Below are 22,345 nucleotides of genomic sequence, written 5' to 3'. Positions count from 1 at the left end.
TGAATGCTGCAGATCCACATCACACCCCATGGAGGCTCCCACTGAATGCTGCGGATCCACATCACACCCCATGGAGGCTCCCACTGAATGCTGCAGATCCACATCACACCCCATAGACGCTCCCACTGAATGCTGCAGATCCACATCACACCCCATAGACGCTCCCACTGAATGCTGCGGATCCACATCACACCCCATGGAGGCTCCCACTGAATGCTGCAGATCCACATCACACCCCATGGAGGCTCCCACTGAATGCTGCAGATCCACATCACACCCCATGGAGGCTCCCACTGAATGCTGCGGATCCACATCACACCCCATGGAGGCTCCCACTGAATGCTGCAGATCCACATCACACCCCATGGAGGCTCCCACTGAATGCTGCAGATCCACATCACACCCCATGGAGGCTCCCACTGAATGCTGCAGATCCACATCACACCCCATGGAGGCTCCCACTGAATGCTGCAGATCCACATCACACCCCATGGAGGCTCCCACTGAATGCTGCAGATCCACATCACACCCCATGGAGGCTCCCACTGAATGCTGCAGATCCACATCACACCCCATGGAGGCTCCCACTGAATGCTGCAGATCCACATCACACCCCATGGAGGCTCCCACTGAATGCTGCAGATCCACATCACACCCCATGGAGGCTCCCACTGAATGCTGCAGATCCACATTACACCCCATGGAGGCTCCCACTGAATGCTGCAGATCCACATCACACCCCATGGAGGCTCCCACTGAATGCTGCGGATCCACATCACACCCCATGGAGGCTCCCACTGAATGCTGCGGATCCACATCACACCCCATCGACGCTCCCACTGAATGCTGCAGATCCACATCACACCCCATGGAGGCTCCCACTGAATGCTGCGGATCCACATCACACCCCATGGAGGCTCCCACTGAATGCTGCAGATCCACATCACACCCCATGGAGGCTCCCACTGAATGCTGCGGATCCACATCACACCCCATGGAGGCTCCCACTGAATGCTGCAGATCCACATCACACCCCATGGAGGCTCCCACTGAATGCTGCAGATCCACATCACACCCCATGGAGGCTCCCACTGAATGCTGCGGATCCACATCACACCCCATGGAGGCTCCCACTGAATGCTGCGGATCCACATCACACCCCATGGAGGCTCCCACTGAATGCTGCAGATCCACATCTCACTCCATGGAGGCTCCCACTGAATGCTGCGGATCCACATCACACCCCATGGAGGCTCCCACTGAATGCTGCAGATCCACATCTCACTCCATGGAGGCTCCCACTGAATGCTGCGGATCCACATCACACCCCATGGACGTTCCCACTGAATGCTGCGGATCCACATCACACCCCATGGAGGCTCCCACTGAATGCTGCGGATCCACATCACACCCCATGGAGGCTCCCACTGAATGCTGCAGATCCACATCACACACCATGGAGGCTCCCACTGAATGCTGCAGATCCACATCACACCCCATGGAGGCTCCCACTGAATGCTGCGGATCCACATCACACCCCATGGAGGCTCCCACTGAATGCTGCGGATCTTCATGTTCTTTATGGGGTAGATTTGCACCAAACGTGTGAGCGCACCCCAAGAGTCGTTCATGTGGCAGAAATCACCACCGAATTTTCTGTGTTAAATTCTGCCTCAAAATCCGCGGTTCGCCCCTCAATGCGCAAAATCCACATGCGGAACTCCGACACGGAAAATTGCTTTTCCTCATCAAGAATCGAGATGTCACTTCCTGACGCAGAAACTTGCAGACTTACGATTATGATTTCAGCAGGGCGAGATCCGCATGTAGATCGGCGCCAAAAACTACGGCAGAAAGCTGCGCACTTTGACGCGGTTTTTAGTGGCAGAAATTGCTACAGAAAATGCTGCTGCGGCGATTCCACCGTCTGAGCGTCCCCTTCAAGGGGTTTTCCAAGTTATTTTCCGCTGGTCCCGTATACGTGCCCGCTGCAACCAATCACTGGCCAGAGCAGTATACGGCTGGAGACTAGTCAGGCCAGTGATTGGCTGCTGCTGATGTTATGTGTGTATATAGAACATCACTGCTGCAGCCAATGTGAACCACAACCAGCGAGTGCGGCACGAGGGATGGGACCGCTGAGTTTGCCTTTGCTATTTTCACCATTTTCTGCCCAATTTTTGAATCATTTGGAAACCCTCATTTAAATCTTCTGGGCGGGAACTTCTATTTGGGATCCAACAGAATGTCAGTGCCACTCGTATCGCTTATATATCCACTCCCCTATACATCTCCTATAGCTCTTCGTACTGTATATGACGGATTGATGGAGACTTGCACTCCACGGCTCCTCCGCTCCCCTATACATCTCCTATAGCTCTCCGTACTGTATATGACTGACTCATGGTGACTCACACTCCCTGGCTCCTCTGCTCCCCTATGCATCTCCTATAGATCTCCATACTGTATATGACGGATTGATGGGGACTTGCACTCTGCGCCTCCTCCGTTCCCCTATACATCTCCTATAGCTCTTCGTACTGTATATGACAGATTGATGGAGACTTGCACTCCATGGCTCCTCCGCTCCCCTATACATCTCCTATAGCTCTCCGTACTGTATATAACTGACTCATGGTGACTCGCACTCCACGGCTCTTCTATTCCCCTATACATCTCCTATAGCTCTCCATACTGTATATGAAGGATTGATGGGGACTTGCACTCCATGACTCCTCCACTCCCCTATACATCTCCTATAGCTCTCCGCACTGTGTATGACTGACTGATGGTGACTCACACTCCCTGGCTCCTCTGCTCCCCTATACATCTCCTATAGCTCTCCGTACTGTATATGACTGACTGTTGGTAGATCGTACTCCACAGCTCCTCCGCTTCCCTATACATCTCCTATAGCTCTCCATACTGTATATGACAGATTGATGGGGACTTGCACTCCATGGCTCTTCCACTCCCCTATACATCTCCTATAGCTCTGCGTACTGTATATGATGGATTGATGGGGACTTGCACTCCATGGCTCCTCCGATCCCCTATACATCTCCTATAGCTCTCTGTACTGTATATGACTGACTAATAGTGACTCGCACTTCGCAGCTCCTTTATTCCCCTATACATCTCCAATAGCTCTCCATACTATTTATGACGAATTGATGGGGACTTGCACTCCATGGCTCCTCCGCTCCCCTATACATCTCCTACAGCTCTCCGTACTGTATATGACAGATTGATGGAGACTCGCACTTCACGGCTCCTTCGCTCCCATATACATCTCCTACAGCTCTCTCCGTACTGTATATGGCTGACTCACGGTGACTCGCACTCCACGGCTCTTCTATTCCCCTATACATCTCCTATAGCTCTCCATACTGTATATGAAGGATTGATGGGGACTTGCACTCCATGGCTCCTCCGCTTCCCTATACATCTCCTATAGGCCTCCGTACTGTATATGACGGATTGATGGGGACTTGCACTCCGCGCCTCCTCCGCTCCCCTATACATCTCCTATGGCTCTCCGCACTGTATATGACGTTATTGATGGTGACTCGCACTCCACGGCTCCTCCGCTCCCTTATGCATCTCCTATAGCAATACATACTGTATATGACTGACTCATGGCGACTCGCACTCCGCGCTTCCTCCGCTCCCCTATACATCTCCTATAGGTCTCCGTACTGTATATGACTGATGATGACTTGCACTACGCAGTTCCTCCACTCCTCTATGCATCTCCTATAGCTGTCCGTACTGTATATGACGGATTGATGGTGACTCGCACTCCACTGCTCCTCAGTTCCCCTATACATCTCCTATAGCTCTCCATACTGTATATGACAGATTGATGGAGACTCGTACTCCGCGGCTCCTCTGCTCTCCTATACGTCTCCTACAGCTCTCCGTACTGTATATGACTGACTGATTGTAGGTTGCACTCCGCCGCTCCTCCGCTCCCCTATACATCTTCTACAGCTCTCCATACTGTATATGACTGACTGATGGTAGATCGTACTCCGCGGCTCCTCCGCTCCCCTATACATCTCCTATAGCTCTCCGTACTGTAAATGACTGACTGTTGGTAGATCGAACTCGGCGGCTCATCCGCTCCCCTATACATCTCCTATAGCTCTCCATACTGTATATGACTGACTGTTGGTATATCGTACTCCGCAGCTCCTCCGCTCCCCTATACATCTCCTACAGCTCTACGTACTGTATATGACTGACTGTTGGTAGATCGTACTCCGCGGCTCCTCCGCTCCCCTATACATCTCCTACAGCTCTCTGTACTGTATATGACTGACTGATGGTAGATCGTACTCCGCGGCTCCTCCGCTCCAATATACATCTCCTACAGCTCTCCGTACTGTATATGACTGACTGATTGTAGGTTGCACTCCGCGGCTCCTCCGCTCCCCTATACAGCTCCTATAGCTCTCCGTACTGTAAATGACTGACTGTTGGTAGATCGTACTCCGCGGCTCCTCCGCTCCCCTATACATCTCCTACAGCTCTCCGTACTGTATATGACTGACTGTTGGTAGATCGTACTCCGCGGCTCCTCCGCTCCCCTATACATCTCCTACAGCTCTCCGTACTGTATATGACTGACTGTTGGTAGATCGCACTCCTCCGCTCCTCCGCTCCTCTATACATCTCCTACAGCTCTCCGTACTGTATATGACTGACTGTTGGTAGATCGCACTCCTCCGCTCCTCCGCTCCCCTATACATCTCCTACTCCGTACTGTATATGACTGACTGTTGGTAGATCGCACTCCGCAGCTCCTCCGCTCCCCTATACATCTCCTATAGCTCTCCAAACTGTATATGACTGACTGTTGGTAGATCGTACTCCGCTGCTCCTCCGCTCCCCTATACATCCCCTATAGCTCTACGTACTGTATATGACTGACTGTTGGTAGATCGTACTCCGCAGCTCCGCAGCTCCCCTATACATCTCCTATAGCTCTCCGTACTGTATATGACTGACTGTTGGTAGATTGCACTCCGCGGCTCCTCCGCTCCCCTATACATCCCCTATAGCTCTCCGTACTGTATATGACTGACTGATGGTAGATTGCACTCCGCGGCTCCTCCGCTCCCCTATACATCCCCTATAGCTCTCCGTACTGTATATGACTGACTGTTGGTAGATCGCACTCCTCCGCTCCTCCGCTCCCCTATACATCTCCTACTCCGTACTGTATATGACTGACTGTTGGTAGATCGCACTCCGCAGCTCCTCCGCTCCCCTATACATCTCCTACAGCTCTCCGTACTGTATATGACTGACTGTTGGAAGATCGTACTCCGCGGCTCCTCCGCTCCCCTATACATCCCCTATAGCTCTCCGTACTGTATATGACTGACTGTTGGTAGATCGTACTCCGCTGCTCCTCCGCTCCCCTATACATCCCCTATAGCTCCCCGTACTGTATATGACTGACTGATGGTGGATTGCACTCCGCAGCTCCTCCGCTCCCCTATACATCCCCTATAGCTCTCCGTACTGTATATGACTGACTGTTGGTAGATCGCACTCCTCCGCTCCTCCGCGCCCCGATACATCGCCTACTCCGTACTGTATATGACTGACTGTTGGTAGATCGCACTCCGCAGCTCCTCTGCTCCCCTATACATCTCCTATAGCTCTCCGTACTGTATATGACTGACTGTTGGTAGATCGTACTCCGCTGCTCCTCCGCTCCCCTATACATCCCCTATAGCTCTACGTACTATATATGACTGACTGTTGGTAGATCGTACTCCGCAGCTCCTCCGCTCCCCTATACATCTCCTATAGCTCTCCATACTGTATATGACTGACTGATTGTCGATTGCACTCCGCGGCTCCTCCGCTCCCCTATACATCTCCTATTGCTCTCCGTACTGTATATGACTGACTGATGGTAGATTGCACTCCACGGCTCCTCCGCTCCGCTATACATCCCCTATAGCTCTCCGTACTGTATATGACTGACTGATGGTAGATCGTACTCCTCCGCTCCCCTATACATCTCCTACTCCGTACTGTATATGACTGACTGTTGGTAGATCGCACTCCTCCGCTCCCCTATACATCTCCTACTCCGTACTGTATATGACTGACTGATGGTAGATTGCACTCCGCGGCTCCTCCGCTCCCCTATACATCTCCTATTGCTCTCTGTACTGTATATGACTGACTGTTGGTAGATCGTACTCCGCAGCTCCTCCGCTCTCCTATACATCTCTTATAGCTCTCCGTACTGTATATGACTGACTGATGGTAGATTGCACTCCGCGGCTCCTCCGCTCCCCTATACATCTCCCATAGCTCTCCGTACTGTATATGACTGACTGAAGGTAGATTGCACTCCGCTGCTCCTCCGCTCCCCTATACATCCCCTATAGCTCTCCGTACTGTATATGACTGACTGATGGTAGATCGTACTCCTCCGCTCCCCTATACATCCCCTATAGCTCTCCGTACTGTATATGACTGACTGTTGGTAGATCGTACTCCGCGGCTCCTCCGCTCCCCTATACATCTCCTATAGCTCTCCGCACTGTATATGACTGACTGATGGTAGATTGCACTCCGCGGCTCCTCCGCTCCCCTATACATCCCCTATAGCTCTCCGTACTGTATATGACTGACTGATGGTAGATCGTACTCCTCCGCTCCCCTATACATCCCCTATAGCTCTCCGTACTGTATATGACTGACTGATGGTAGATCGTACTCCTCCGCTCCCCTATACATCCCCTATAGCTCTCCGTACTGTATATGACTGACTGTTGGTAGATCGTACTCCGCGGCTCCTCCGCTTCCCTATACATCTCCTATAGCTCTCCGCACTGTATATGACTGACTGATGGTAGATCGCACTCCTCCGCTCCTCCGCTCCCCTATACATCTCCTACTCCGTACTGTATATGACTGACTGTTGGTAGATCGCACTCCGCGGCTCCTCCGCTCCCCTATACATCTCCTACAGCTCTCCGTACTGTATATGACTGACTGTTGGTAGATCGTACTCCGCGGCTCCTCCGCTCCCCTATACATCTCCTATAGCTCTCCGTACTGTATATGACTGACGGTTGGTAGATCGCACTCCTCCACTCCTCCGCTCCCCTATACATCTCCTACTCCGTACTGTATATGACTGACTGTTGGTAGATCGTACTCCGCTGCTCCTCCGCTCCCCTATACATCCCCTATAGCTCTACGTACTGTATATGACTGACTGTTGGTAGATCGTACTCCGCAGCTCCTCCGCTCCCCTATACATCTCCTATAGCTCTCCATACTGTATATGACTGACTGATTGTCGATTGCACTCCGCGGCTCCTCCGCTCCCCTATACATCTCCTATTGCTCTCCGTACTGTATATGACTGACTGATGGTAGATTGCACTCCACGGCTCCTCCGCTCCGCTATACATCCCATATAGCTCTCCGTACTGTATATGACTGACTGATGGTAGATCGTACTCCTCCGCTCACCTATACATCTCCTACTCCGTACTGTATATGACTGACTGTTGGTAGATCGCACTCCTCCGCTCCCCTATACATCTCCTACTCCGTACTGTATATGACTGACTGATGGTAGATTGCACTCCGCGGCTCCTCCGCTCCCCTATACATCTCCTATTGCTCTCCGTACTGTATATGACTGACTGTTGGTAGATCGTACTCCGCAGCTCCTCCGCTCTCCTATACATCTCCTATAGCTCTCCGTACTGTATATGACTGACTGATGGTAGATTGCACTCCGCGGCTCCTCCGCTCCCCTATACATCTCCCATAGCTCTCCGTACTGTATATGACTGACTGATGGTAGATTGCACTCCGCTGCTCCTCCGCTCCCCTATATATCCCCTATAGCTCTCCGTACTGTATATGACTGACTGATGGTAGATCGTACTCCTCCGCTCCCCTATACATCCCCTATAGCTCTCCGTACTGTATATGACTGACTGTTGGTAGATCGTACTCCGCGGCTCCTCCGCTCCCCTATACATCTCCTATAGCTCTCCGTACTGTATATGACTGACTGATGGTAGATTGCACTCCGCGGCTCCTCCGCTCCCCTATACATCCCCTATAGCTCTCCGTACTGTATATGACTGACTGTTGGTAGATCGCACTCCTTCGCTCCTCCGCTCCCCTATACATCTCCTACTCCATACTGTATATGACTGACTGTTGGTAGATCGCACTCCGCGGCTCCTCCGCTCCCCTATACATCTCCTACAGCTCTCCGTACTGTATATGACTGACTGTTGGTAGATCGTACTCCGCGGCTCCTCCGCTCCCCTATACATCTCCTATAGCTCTCCGTACTGTATATGACTGACTGTTGGTAGATCGTACTCCGCTGCTCCTCCGCTCCCCTATACATCCCCTATAGCTCTCCGTACTGTATATGACTGACTGATGGTAGATTGCACTCTGCGGCTCCTCCGCTCCCCTATACATCTCCTATAGCTCTCCGTACTGTATATGACTGACTGATGGTAGATCGTACTCCTCCGCTCCTCCGCTCCCCTATACATCCCCTATAGCTCTCCGTACTGTATATTACTGACTGTTGGTAGATCGTACTCCGCAGCTCCTCCGCTCCCCTATACATCTCCTATAGCTCTCCATACTGTATATGACTGACTGATGGTAGATTACACTCCGCGGCTCCTCCGCTCCCCTATACATCTCCTATAGCTCTCCGTACTGTATATGACTGACTGATGGTAGATTGCACTCCGCGGCTCCTCCGCTCCCCTATACATCCCCTATAGCTCTCCGTACTGTATATGACTGACTGATGGTAGATCGTACTCCTCCGCTCCTTCGCTCCCCTATACATCCCCTATAGCTCTCCGTACTGTATATGACTGACTGTTGGTAGATCGTACTCCGCAGCTCCTCCGCTCCCCTATACATCTCCTATAGCTCTCCGTACTGTATATGACTGACTGATGGTAGATTGCACTCCGCGGCTCCTCCGCTCCCCTATACATCTCCTATAGCTCTCCGTACTGTATATGACTGACTGATGGTAGATTGCACTCCGTGGCTCCTCCGCTCCCCTATACATCCCCTATAGCTCTCCGTACTGTATATGACTGACTGATGGTAGATCGTACTCCTCCGCTCTTCCGCTCCCCTATACATCCCCTATAGCTCTCCGTACTGTATATGACTGACTGTTGGTAGATCGTACTCCGCGGCTCCTCCGCTCCCCTATACATCTCCTATAGCTCTCCGTACTGTATATGACTGACTGATGGTAGATTGCACTCCGCGGCTCCTCCGCTCCCCTATACATCCCCTATAGCTCTCCGTGCTGTATATGACTGACTGTTGGTAGATCGCACTCCTCCGCTCCCCTATACATCTCCTACTCCGTACTGTATATGACTGACTGTTGGTAGATCGCACTCCGCGGCTCCTCCGCTCCCCTATACATCTCCTACAGCTCCCCGTACAGTATATGACTGACTGTTGGTAGATCATACTCCGCGGCTCCTCCGCTCCCCTATACATCTCCTATAGCTCTCCGTACTGTATATGACTGACTGTTGGTAGATCGTACTCCGCTGCTCCTCCGCTCCCCTATACATCCCCTATAGCTCTCCGTACTGTATATGACTGACTGATGGTAGATTGCACTCCGCGGCTCCTCCGCTCCGCTATACATCCCCTATAGCTCTCCGTACTGTATATGACTGACTGATGGTAGATTACACTCCGCGGCTCCTCCGCTCCCCTATACATCCCCTATAGCTCTCCGTACTGTATATGACTGACTGATGGTGGATCGTACTCCTCCCCTCCTCCGCTCCCCTATACATCTCCTATAGCTCTCCATACTGTATATGACTGACTGATGGTAGATTGCACTCCGCGGCTCCTCCGCTCCCCTATACATCCCCTATAGCTCTCCGTACTGTATATGACTGACTGATGGTAGATCGTACTCCTCCGCTCCTTCGCTCCCCTATACATCCCCTATAGCTCTCCGTACTGTATATGACTGACTGTTGGTAGATCGTACTCCGCAGCTCCTCCGCTCCCCTATACATCTCCTATAGCTCTCCGTACTGTATATGACTGACTGATGGTAGATTGCACTCCGTGGCTCCTCCGCTCCCCTATACATCCCCTATAGCTCTCCGTACTGTATATGACTGACTGTTAGTAGATCGTACTCCGCAGCTCCTCCGCTCCCCTATACATCCCCTATAGCTCTCCGTACTGTATATGACTGACTGATGGTAGATCGTACTCTGCAGCTCCTCCGCTCCCCTATACATCCCCTATAGCTCTCCGTACTGTATATGACTGATTGTTGGTAGATCGTACTCCGCAGCTCCTCCGCTCCCCTATACATCCCCTATAGCTCTCCGTACTGTATATGACTGACTGATGGTAGATTGCACTACGTGGCTCCTCCGCTCCCCTATACATCCCCTATAGCTCTCCGTACTGTATATGACTGACTGATGGTAGATCGTACTCCTCCGCTCCCCTATACATCCCCTATAGCTCTCCGTACTGTATATGACTGACTGTTGGTAGATCGTACTCCGCGGCTCCTCCGCTCCCCTATACATCTCCTATAGCTCTCCGTACTGTATATGACTGACTGATGGTAGATTGCACTCCGCGGCTCCTCCGCTCCCCTATACATCCCCTATAGCTCTCCGTGCTGTATATGACTGACTGTTGGTAGATCGCACTCCTCCGCTCCCCTATACATCTCCTACTCCGTACTGTATATGACTGACTGTTGGTAGATCGCACTCCGCGGCTCCTCCGCTCCCCTATACATCTCCTACAGCTCTCCGTACTGTATATGACTGACTGTTGGTAGATCATACTCCGCGGCTCCTCCGCTCCCCTATACATCTCCTATAGCTCTCCGTACTGTATATGACTGACTGTTGGTAGATCGTACTCCGCTGCTCCTCCGCTCCCCTATACATCCCCTATAGCTCTCCGTACTGTATATGACTGACTGATGGTAGATTGCACTCCGCGGCTCCTCCGCTCCGCTATACATCCCCTATAGCTCTCCGTACTGTATATGACTGACTGATGGTAGATTTCACTCCGCGGCTCCTCCGCTCCCCTATACATCCCCTATAGCTCTCCGTACTGTATATGACTGACTGATGGTAGATCGTACTCCTCCCCTCCTCCGCTCCCCTATACATCTCCTATAGCTCTCCATACTGTATATGACTGACTGATGGTAGATTGCACTCCGCGGCTCCTCCGCTCCCCTATACATCCCCTATAGCTCTCCGTACTGTATATGACTGACTGATGGTAGATCGTACTCCTCCGCTCCTTCGCTCCCCTATACATCCCCTATAGCTCTCCGTACTGTATATGACTGACTGTTGGTAGATCGTACTCCGCAGCTCCTCCGCTCCCCTATACATCTCCTATAGCTCTCCGTACTGTATATGACTGACTGATGGTAGATTGCACTCCGCGGCTCCTCCGCTCCCCTATACATCTCCTATAGCTCTCCGTACTGTATATGACTGACTGATGGTAGATTGCACTCCGTGGCTCCTCCGCTCCCCTATACATCCCCTATAGCTCTCCGTACTGTATATGACTGACTGTTGGTAGATCGTACTCCGCAGCTCCTCCGCTCCCCTATACATCCCCTATAGCTCTCCGTACTGTATATGACTGACTGATGGTAGATCGTACTCTGCAGCTCCTCCGCTCCCCTATACATCCCCTATAGCTCTCCGTACTGTATATGACTGATTGTTGGTAGATCGTACTCCGCAGCTCCTCCGCTCCCCTATACATCCCCTATAGCTCTCCGTACTGTATATGACTGACTGATGGTAGATTGCACTCCGTGGCTCCTCCGCTCCCCTATACATCCCCTATAGCTCTCCGTACTGTATATGACTGACTGATGGTAGATCGTACTCCTCCGCTCCTCCGCTCCCCTATACATCCCCTATAGCTCTCCGTACTGTATATGACTGACTCTTGGTAGATCGTACTCCGCGGCTCCTCCGCTCCCCTATACATCTCCTATAGCTCTCCGTGCTGTATATGACTGACTGTTGGTAGATCGCACTCCTCCGCTCCCCTATACATCTCCTACTCCGTACTGTATATGACTGACTGTTGGTAGATCGCACTCCGCGGCTCCTCCGCTCCCCTATACATCTCCTACAGCTCTCCGTACTGTATATGACTGACTGTTGGTAGATCATACTCCGCGGCTCCTCCGCTCCCCTATACATCTCCTATAGCTCTCCGTACTGTATATGACTGACTGTTGGTAGATCGCACTCCTCCGCTCCTCCGCTCCCCTATACATCTCCTACTCCGTACTGTATATGACTGACTGTTGGTAGATCGCACTCCGCAGCTCCTCCGCTCCCCTATACATCTCCTATAGCTCTCCAAACTGTATATGACTGACTGTTGGTAGATCGTACTCCGCTGCTCCTCCACTCCCCTATACATCCCCTATAGCTCTACGTACTGTATATGACTGACTGTTGGTAGATCGTACTCCGCAGCTCCGCAGCTCCCCTATACATCTCCTATAGCTCTCCGTACTGTATATGACTGACTGTTGGTAGATTGCACTCCGCGGCTCCTCCGCTCCCCTATACATCCCCTATAGCTCTCCGTACTGTATATGACTGACTGATGGTAGATTGCACTCCGCGGCTCCTCCGCTCCCCTATACATCCCCTATAGCTCTCCGTACTGTATATGACTGACTGTTGGTAGATCGCACTCCTCCGCTCCTCCGCTCCCCTATACATCGCCTACTCCGTACTGTATATGACTGACTGTTGGTAGATCGCACTCCGCAGCTCCTCTGCTCCCCTATACATCTCCTACTCCGTACTGTATATGACTGACTGTTGGAAGATCGTACTCCGCGGCTCCTCCGCTCCCCTATACATCCCCTATAGCTCTCCGTACTGTATATGACTGACTGTTGGTAGATCGTACTCCGCTGCTCCTCCGCTCCCCTATACATCCCCTATAGCTCCCCGTACTGTATATGACTGACTGATGGTGGATTGCACTCCGCAGCTCCTCCGCTCCCCTATACATCCCCTATAGCTCTCCGTACTGTATATGACTGACTGTTGGTAGATCGCACTCCTCCGCTCCTCCGCTCCCCTATACATCGCCTACTCCGTACTGTATATGACTGACTGTTGGTAGATCGCACTCCGCAGCTCCTCTGCTCCCCTATACATCTCCTATAGCTCTCCGTACTGTATATGACTGACTGTTGGTAGATCGTACTCCGCTGCTCCTCCGCTCCCCTATACATCCCCTATAGCTCTACGTACTATATATGACTGACTGTTGGTAGATCGTACTCCGCAGCTCCTCCGCTCCCCTATACATCTCCTATAGCTCTCCATACTGTATATGACTGACTGATTGTCGATTGCACTCCGCGGCTCCTCCGCTCCCCTATACATCTCCTATTGCTCTCCGTACTGTATATGACTGACTGATGGTAGATTGCACTCCACGGCTCCTCCGCTCCGCTATACATCCCCTATAGCTCTCCGTACTGTATATGACTGACTGATGGTAGATCGTACTCCTCCGCTCCCCTATACATCTCCTACTCCGTACTGTATATGACTGACTGTTGGTAGATCGCACTCCTCCGCTCCCCTATACATCTCCTACTCCGTACTGTATATGACTGACTGATGGTAGATTGCACTCCGCGGCTCCTCCGCTCCCCTATACATCTCCTATTGCTCTCCGTACTGTATATGACTGACTGTTGGTAGATCGTACTCCGCAGCTCCTCCGCTCTCCTATACATCTCTTATAGCTCTCCGTACTGTATATGACTGACTGATGGTAGATTGCACTCCGCGGCTCCTCCGCTCCCCTATACATCTCCCATAGCTCTCCGTACTGTATATGACTGACTGAAGGTAGATTGCACTCCGCTGCTCCTCCGCTCCCCTATACATCCCCTATAGCTCTCCGTACTGTATATGACTGACTGATGGTAGATCGTACTCCTCCGCTCCCCTATACATCCCCTATAGCTCTCCGTACTGTATATGACTGACTGTTGGTAGATCGTACTCCGCGGCTCCTCCGCTCCCCTATACATCTCCTATAGCTCTCCGCACTGTATATGACTGACTGATGGTAGATTGCACTCCGCGGCTCCTCCGCTCCCCTATACATCCCCTATAGCTCTCCGTACTGTATATGACTGACTGATGGTAGATCGTACTCCTCCGCTCCCCTATACATCCCCTATAGCTCTCCGTACTGTATATGACTGACTGATGGTAGATCGTACTCCTCCGCTCCCCTATACATCCCCTATAGCTCTCCGTACTGTATATGACTGACTGTTGGTAGATCGTACTCCGCGGCTCCTCCGCTCCCCTATACATCTCCTATAGCTCTCCGCACTGTATATGACTGACTGATGGTAGATCGCACTCCTCCGCTCCTCCGCTCCCCTATACATCTCCTACTCCGTACTGTATATGACTGACTGTTGGTAGATCGCACTCCGCGGCTCCTCCGCTCCCCTATACATCTCCTACAGCTCTCCGTACTGTATATGACTGACTGTTGGTAGATCGTACTCCGCGGCTCCTCCGCTCCCCTATACATCTCCTATAGCTCTCCGTACTGTATATGACTGACGGTTGGTAGATCGCACTCCTCCACTCCTCCGCTCCCCTATACATCTCCTACTCCGTACTGTATATGACTGACTGTTGGTAGATCGTACTCCGCTGCTCCTCCGCTCCCCTATACATCCCCTATAGCTCTACGTACTGTATATGACTGACTGTTGGTAGATCGTACTCCGCAGCTCCTCCGCTCCCCTATACATCTCCTATAGCTCTCCATACTGTATATGACTGACTGATTGTCGATTGCACTCCGCGGCTCCTCCGCTCCCCTATACATCTCCTATTGCTCTCCGTACTGTATATGACTGACTGATGGTAGATTGCACTCCACGGCTCCTCCGCTCCGCTATACATCCCATATAGCTCTCCGTACTGTATATGACTGACTGATGGTAGATCGTACTCCTCCGCTCACCTATACATCTCCTACTCCGTACTGTATATGACTGACTGTTGGTAGATCGCACTCCTCCGCTCCCCTATACATCTCCTACTCCGTACTGTATATGACTGACTGATGGTAGATTGCACTCCGCGGCTCCTCCGCTCCCCTATACATCTCCTATTGCTCTCCGTACTGTATATGACTGACTGTTGGTAGATCGTACTCCGCAGCTCCTCCGCTCTCCTATACATCTCCTATAGCTCTCCGTACTGTATATGACTGACTGATGGTAGATTGCACTCCGCGGCTCCTCCGCTCCCCTATACATCTCCCATAGCTCTCCGTACTGTATATGACTGACTGATGGTAGATTGCACTCCGCTGCTCCTCCGCTCCCCTATATATCCCCTATAGCTCTCCGTACTGTATATGACTGACTGATGGTAGATCGTACTCCTCCGCTCCCCTATACATCCCCTATAGCTCTCCGTACTGTATATGACTGACTGTTGGTAGATCGTACTCCGCGGCTCCTCCGCTCCCCTATACATCTCCTATAGCTCTCCGTACTGTATATGACTGACTGATGGTAGATTGCACTCCGCGGCTCCTCCGCTCCCCTATACATCCCCTATAGCTCTCCGTACTGTATATGACTGACTGTTGGTAGATCGCACTCCTTCGCTCCTCCGCTCCCCTATACATCTCCTACTCCGTACTGTATATGACTGACTGTTGGTAGATCGCACTCCGCGGCTCCTCCGCTCCCCTATACATCTCCTACAGCTCTCCGTACTGTATATGACTGACTGTTGGTAGATCGTACTCCGCGGCTCCTCCGCTCCCCTATACATCTCCTATAGCTCTCCGTACTGTATATGACTGACTGTTGGTAGATCGTACTCCGCTGCTCCTCCGCTCCCCTATACATCCCCTATAGCTCTCCGTACTGTATATGACTGACTGATGGTAGATTGCACTCTGCGGCTCCTCCGCTCCCCTATACATCTCCTATAGCTCTCCGTACTGTATATGACTGACTAATGGTAGATCGTACTCCTCCGCTCCTCCGCTCCCCTATACATCCCCTATAGCTCTCCGTACTGTATATTACTGACTGTTGGTAGATCGTACTCCGCAGCTCCTCCGCTCCCCTATACATCTCCTATAGCTCTCCATACTGTATATGACTGACTGATGGTAGATTACACTCCGCGGCTCCTCCGCTCCCCTATACATCTCCTATAGCTCTCCGTACTGTATATGACTGACTGATGGTAGATTGCACTCCGCGGCTCCTCCGCTCCCCTATACATCCCCTATAGCTCTCCGTACTGTATATGACTGACTGATGGTAGATCGTACTCCTCCGCTCCTTCGCTCCCCTATACATCCCCTATAGCTCTCCGTACTGTATATGACTGACTGTTGGTAGATCGTACTCCGCAGCTCCTCCGCTCCCCTATACATCTCCTATAGCTCTCCGTACTGTATATGACTGACTGATGGTAGATTGCACTCCGCGGCTCCTCCGCTCCCCTATACATCTCCTATAGCTCTCCGTACTGTATATGACTGACTGATGGTAGATTGCACTCCGTGGCTCCTCCGCTCCCCTATACATCCCCTATAGCTCTCCGTACTGTATATGACTGACTGATGGTAGATCGTACTCCTCCGCTCTTCCGCTCCCCTATACATCCCCTATAGCTCTCCGTACTGTATATGACTGACTGTTGGTAGATCGTACTCCGCGGCTCCTCCGCTCCCCTATACATCTCCTATAGCTCTCCGTACTGTATATGACTGACTGATGGTAGATTGCACTCCGCGGCTCCTCCGCTCCCCTATACATCCCCTATAGCTCTCCGTGCTGTATATGACTGACTGTTGGTAGATCGCACTCCTCCGCTCCCCTATACATCTCCTACTCCGTACTGTATATGACTGACTGTTGGTAGATCGCACTCCGCGGCTCCTCCGCTCCCCTATACATCTCCTACAGCTCCCCGTACAGTATATGACTGACTGTTGGTAGATCATACTCCGCGGCTCCTCCGCTCCCCTATACATCTCCTATAGCTCTCCGTACTGTATATGACTGACTGTTGGTAGATCGTACTCCGCTGCTCCTCCGCTCCCCTATACATCCCCTATAGCTCTCCGTACTGTATATGACTGACTGATGGTAGATTGCACTCCGCGGCTCCTCCGCTCCGCTATACATCCCCTATAGCTCTCCGTACTGTATATGACTGACTGATGGTAGATTACACTCCGCGGCTCCTCCGCTCCCCTATACATCCCCTATAGCTCTCCGTACTGTATATGACTGACTGATGGTGGATCGTACTCCTCCCCTCCTCCGCTCCCCTATACATCTCCTATAGCTCTCCATACTGTATATGACTGACTGATGGTAGATTGCACTCCGCGGCTCCTCCGCTCCCCTATACATCCCCTATAGCTCTCCGTACTGTATATGACTGACTGATGGTAGATCGTACTCCTCCGCTCCTTCGCTCCCCTATACATCCCCTATAGCTCTCCGTACTGTATATGACTGACTGTTGGTAGATCGTACTCCGCAGCTCCTCCGCTCCCCTATACATCTCCTATAGCTCTCCGTACTGTATATGACTGACTGATGGTAGATTGCACTCCGTGGCTCCTCCGCTCCCCTATACATCCCCTATAGCTCTCCGTACTGTATATGACTGACTGTTGGTAGATCGTACTCCGCAGCTCCTCCGCTCCCCTATACATCCCCTATAGCTCTCCGTACTGTATATGACTGACTGATGGTAGATCGTACTCTGCAGCTCCTCCGCTCCCCTATACATCCCCTATAGCTCTCCGTACTGTATATGACTGATTGTTGGTAGATCGTACTCCGCAGCTCCTCCGCTCCCCTATACATCCCCTATAGCTCTCCGTACTGTATATGACTGACTGATGGTAGATTGCACTACGTGGCTCCTCCGCTCCCCTATACATCCCCTATAGCTCTCCGTACTGTATATGACTGACTGATGGTAGATCGTACTCCTCCGCTCCCCTATACATCCCCTATAGCTCTCCGTACTGTATATGACTGACTGTTGGTAGATCGTACTCCGCGGCTCCTCCGCTCCCCTATACATCTCCTATAGCTCTCCGTACTGTATATGACTGACTGATGGTAGATTGCACTCCGCGGCTCCTCCGCTCCCCTATACATCCCCTATAGCTCTCCGTGCTGTATATGACTGACTGTTGGTAGATCGCACTCCTCCGCTCCCCTATACATCTCCTACTCCGTACTGTATATGACTGACTGTTGGTAGATCGCACTCCGCGGCTCCTCCGCTCCCCTATACATCTCCTACAGCTCTCCGTACTGTATATGACTGACTGTTGGTAGATCATACTCCGCGGCTCCTCCGCTCCCCTATACATCTCCTATAGCTCTCCGTACTGTATATGACTGACTGTTGGTAGATCGTACTCCGCTGCTCCTCCGCTCCCCTATACATCCCCTATAGCTCTCCGTACTGTATATGACTGACTGATGGTAGATTGCACTCCGCGGCTCCTCCGCTCCGCTATACATCCCCTATAGCTCTCCGTACTGTATATGACTGACTGATGGTAGATTTCACTCCGCGGCTCCTCCGCTCCCCTATACATCCCCTATAGCTCTCCGTACTGTATATGACTGACTGATGGTAGATCGTACTCCTCCCCTCCTCCGCTCCCCTATACATCTCCTATAGCTCTCCATACTGTATATGACTGACTGATGGTAGATTGCACTCCGCGGCTCCTCCGCTCCCCTATACATCCCCTATAGCTCTCCGTACTGTATATGACTGACTGATGGTAGATCGTACTCCTCCGCTCCTTCGCTCCCCTATACATCCCCTATAGCTCTCCGTACTGTATATGACTGACTGTTGGTAGATCGTACTCCGCAGCTCCTCCGCTCCCCTATACATCTCCTATAGCTCTCCGTACTGTATATGACTGACTGATGGTAGATTGCACTCCGCGGCTCCTCCGCTCCCCTATACATCTCCTATAGCTCTCCGTACTGTATATGACTGACTGATGGTAGATTGCACTCCGTGGCTCCTCCGCTCCCCTATACATCCCCTATAGCTCTCCGTACTGTATATGACTGACTGTTGGTAGATCGTACTCCGCAGCTCCTCCGCTCCCCTATACATCCCCTATAGCTCTCCGTACTGTATATGACTGACTGATGGTAGATCGTACTCTGCAGCTCCTCCGCTCCCCTATACATCCCCTATAGCTCTCCGTACTGTATATGACTGATTGTTGGTAGATCGTACTCCGCAGCTCCTCCGCTCCCCTATACATCCCCTATAGCTCTCCGTACTGTATATGACTGACTGATGGTAGATTGCACTCCGTGGCTCCTCCGCTCCCCTATACATCCCCTATAGCTCTCCGTACTGTATATGACTGACTGATGGTAGATCGTACTCCTCCGCTCCTCCGCTCCCCTATACATCCCCTATAGCTCTCCGTACTGTATATGACTGACTCTTGGTAGATCGTACTCCGCGGCTCCTCCGCTCCCCTATACATCTCCTATAGCTCTCCGTACTGTATATGACTGACTGATGGTAGATTGCACTCCGCGGCTCCTCCGCTCCCCTATACATCCCCTATAGCTCTCCGTGCTGTATATGACTGACTGTTGGTAGATCGCACTCCTCCGCTCCCCTATACATCTCCTACTCCGTACTGTATATGACTGACTGTTGGTAGATCGCACTCCGCGGCTCCTCCGCTCCCCTATACATCTCCTACAGCTCTCCGTACTGTATATGACTGACTGTTGGTAGATCATACTCCGCGGCTCCTCCGCTCCCCTATACATCTCCTATAGCTCTCCGTACTGTATATGACTGACTGTTGGTAGATCGTACTCCGCTGCTCCTCCGCTCCCCTATACATCCCCTATAGCTCTCCGTACTGTATATGACTGACTGATGGTAGATTGCACTCCGCGGCTCCTCCGCTCCGCTATACATCCCCTATAGCTCTCCGTACTGTATATGACTGACTGATGGTAGATTTCACTCCGCGGCTCCTCCGCTCCCCTATACATCCCCTATAGCTCTCCGTACTGTATATGACTGACTGATGGTAGATCGTACTCCTCCCCTCCTCCGCTCCCCTATACATCTCCTATAGCTCTCCATACTGTATATGACTGACTGATGGTAGATTGCACTCCGCGGCTCCTCCGCTCCCCTATACATCCCCTATAGCTCTCCGTACTGTATATGACTGACTGATGGTAGATCGTACTCCTCCGCTCCTTCGCTCCCCTATACATCCCCTATAGCTCTCCGTACTGTATATGACTGACTGTTGGTAGATCGTACTCCGCAGCTCCTCCGCTCCCCTATACATCTCCTATAGCTCTCCGTACTGTATATGACTGACTGATGGTAGATTGCACTCCGTGGCTCCTCCGCTCCCCTATACATCCCCTATAGCTCTCCGTACTGTATATGACTGACTGTTGGTAGATCGTACTCCGCAGCTCCTCCGCTCCCCTATACATCCCCTATAGCTCTCCGTACTGTATATGACTGACTGATGGTAGATCGTACTCTGCAGCTCCTCTGCTCCCCTATACATCCCCTATAGCTCTCCGTACTGTATATGACTGACTGATGGTAGATCGTACTCTGCAGCTCCTCCGCTCCCCTATACATCCCCTATAGCTCTCCGTACTGTATATGACTGATTGTTGGTAGATCGTACTCCGCAGCTCCTCCGCTCCCCTATACATCCCCTATAGCTCTCCGTACTGTATATGACTGACTGATGGTAGATCGTACTCCGCAGCTCCTTCGCTCCCCTATACATCCCCTATAGCTCTCCGTACTGTATATGACTGACTGATGGTAGATCGTACTCCTCGGCTCCTCCAGACCTTCTTCCTCTCAGTTGATGATTATGCAGCTCGGTAAGTACCTTGTAGTTGATGAGAATCTGGCGCGATAGAAACAGTCAAACTGTCAGACGTGGTGAATGAACACAGCGACAAGCTGTGAAACTGCTGCGACTCAAAGTACCAGAACATCAGCAACACCTCCCCGAACTCTGCTTCCACCCGCAGGGGAGCGGAGACACACCGACTCCTGGCCTCTATATACGGAGCCTATAAGAGGGGACTGATGGACACAGGCTGGAGCGGTACTACAAGGGTACAGTATGGCGGCACGTGAGCCCATAAAGGGCTGTTCAGTGAAGGAGGACCAATCAGCAGGCAATGACAGGTTCCTCAGCACTTTAATAGACTTCGTGCTTCAATTACCAACCAGAGCTCTGCTGGCTGTCAGGAAATGGAAACAGTCCCATGGGATTTAGATCTGGACCTTTGGTCCACTGGCTGCGTAGCTTTTGTTGCCTCCACTATGCTTTACACTGCAGGTGTCAGTTTCCTCTGTCTGCAGTTGTGATATGTCTTCTGGTCCATGCTTTACACTGCACGTATCAGGCTTTTCTAGTGAAATACAGCCTATAGTTGGGACATGTTATATTAGTCCTGTAGCCAGATAACTCCACCTCCATGCTTTACACTGCAGGTATTATCTTCTTCCAGTGAAATGTTATCTTTGGTTCTCAGATATTTTCTAGTCCTGTAGCAGCATATAATATCTCATCATCTGTCCAAAACACATTGCTGTGTCCCAGGTGTTCATGGGTAATCTTTAGTTCCTCTTTTCCTCTGATGTTCTTCCTGGACAGTGCTGGTCTCCAGGCACCCCCATGTAAGATGTCCTATGTGCCCCTCTCTAATGATCACTGCACTGTGCCCGTCTGTCAGTAGGGATGAGAGCTTCCTGTAGGTCCAGGGAAGACGTTCTGGGCTTCTTAGGGCTGACACCCACTGGCGGTATTTTCTTTCTTGCGCTGCGAGAGCACGTGAAAACTCTCGCCTCGTAGCGCAAAAAAGACGCCGAAATAAGACCGGGATATCGCCAGTCTATTCAATAGGGCCAGCGCTGGCCCCATTAAAAAAATAGGGAGAATACTGCAGACTTCTGCCACAGCTGTGACAGCTGTGGCAGGAGTTTCCTTCATCCTCGCAGGGACCGCGGGAATGAAGGAATCCTCTGCCACAGCTGTCAATGCTGTGACAGCTGTGGCAGAAGTGCAGCATGCTATCCCATTGCTTTCAATGGGATCAGCGCTGCTGCCGGTCCCATTGAAAGCAGTAGTGTGT

Source organism: Eleutherodactylus coqui, chromosome 7 (genome assembly GCF_035609145.1).
Source record: "Eleutherodactylus coqui strain aEleCoq1 chromosome 7, aEleCoq1.hap1, whole genome shotgun sequence".
NCBI classification, from domain to species: Eukaryota; Metazoa; Chordata; class Amphibia; order Anura; family Eleutherodactylidae; genus Eleutherodactylus; species Eleutherodactylus coqui.
Note: the sequence above shows the minus strand (reverse complement) of the source record.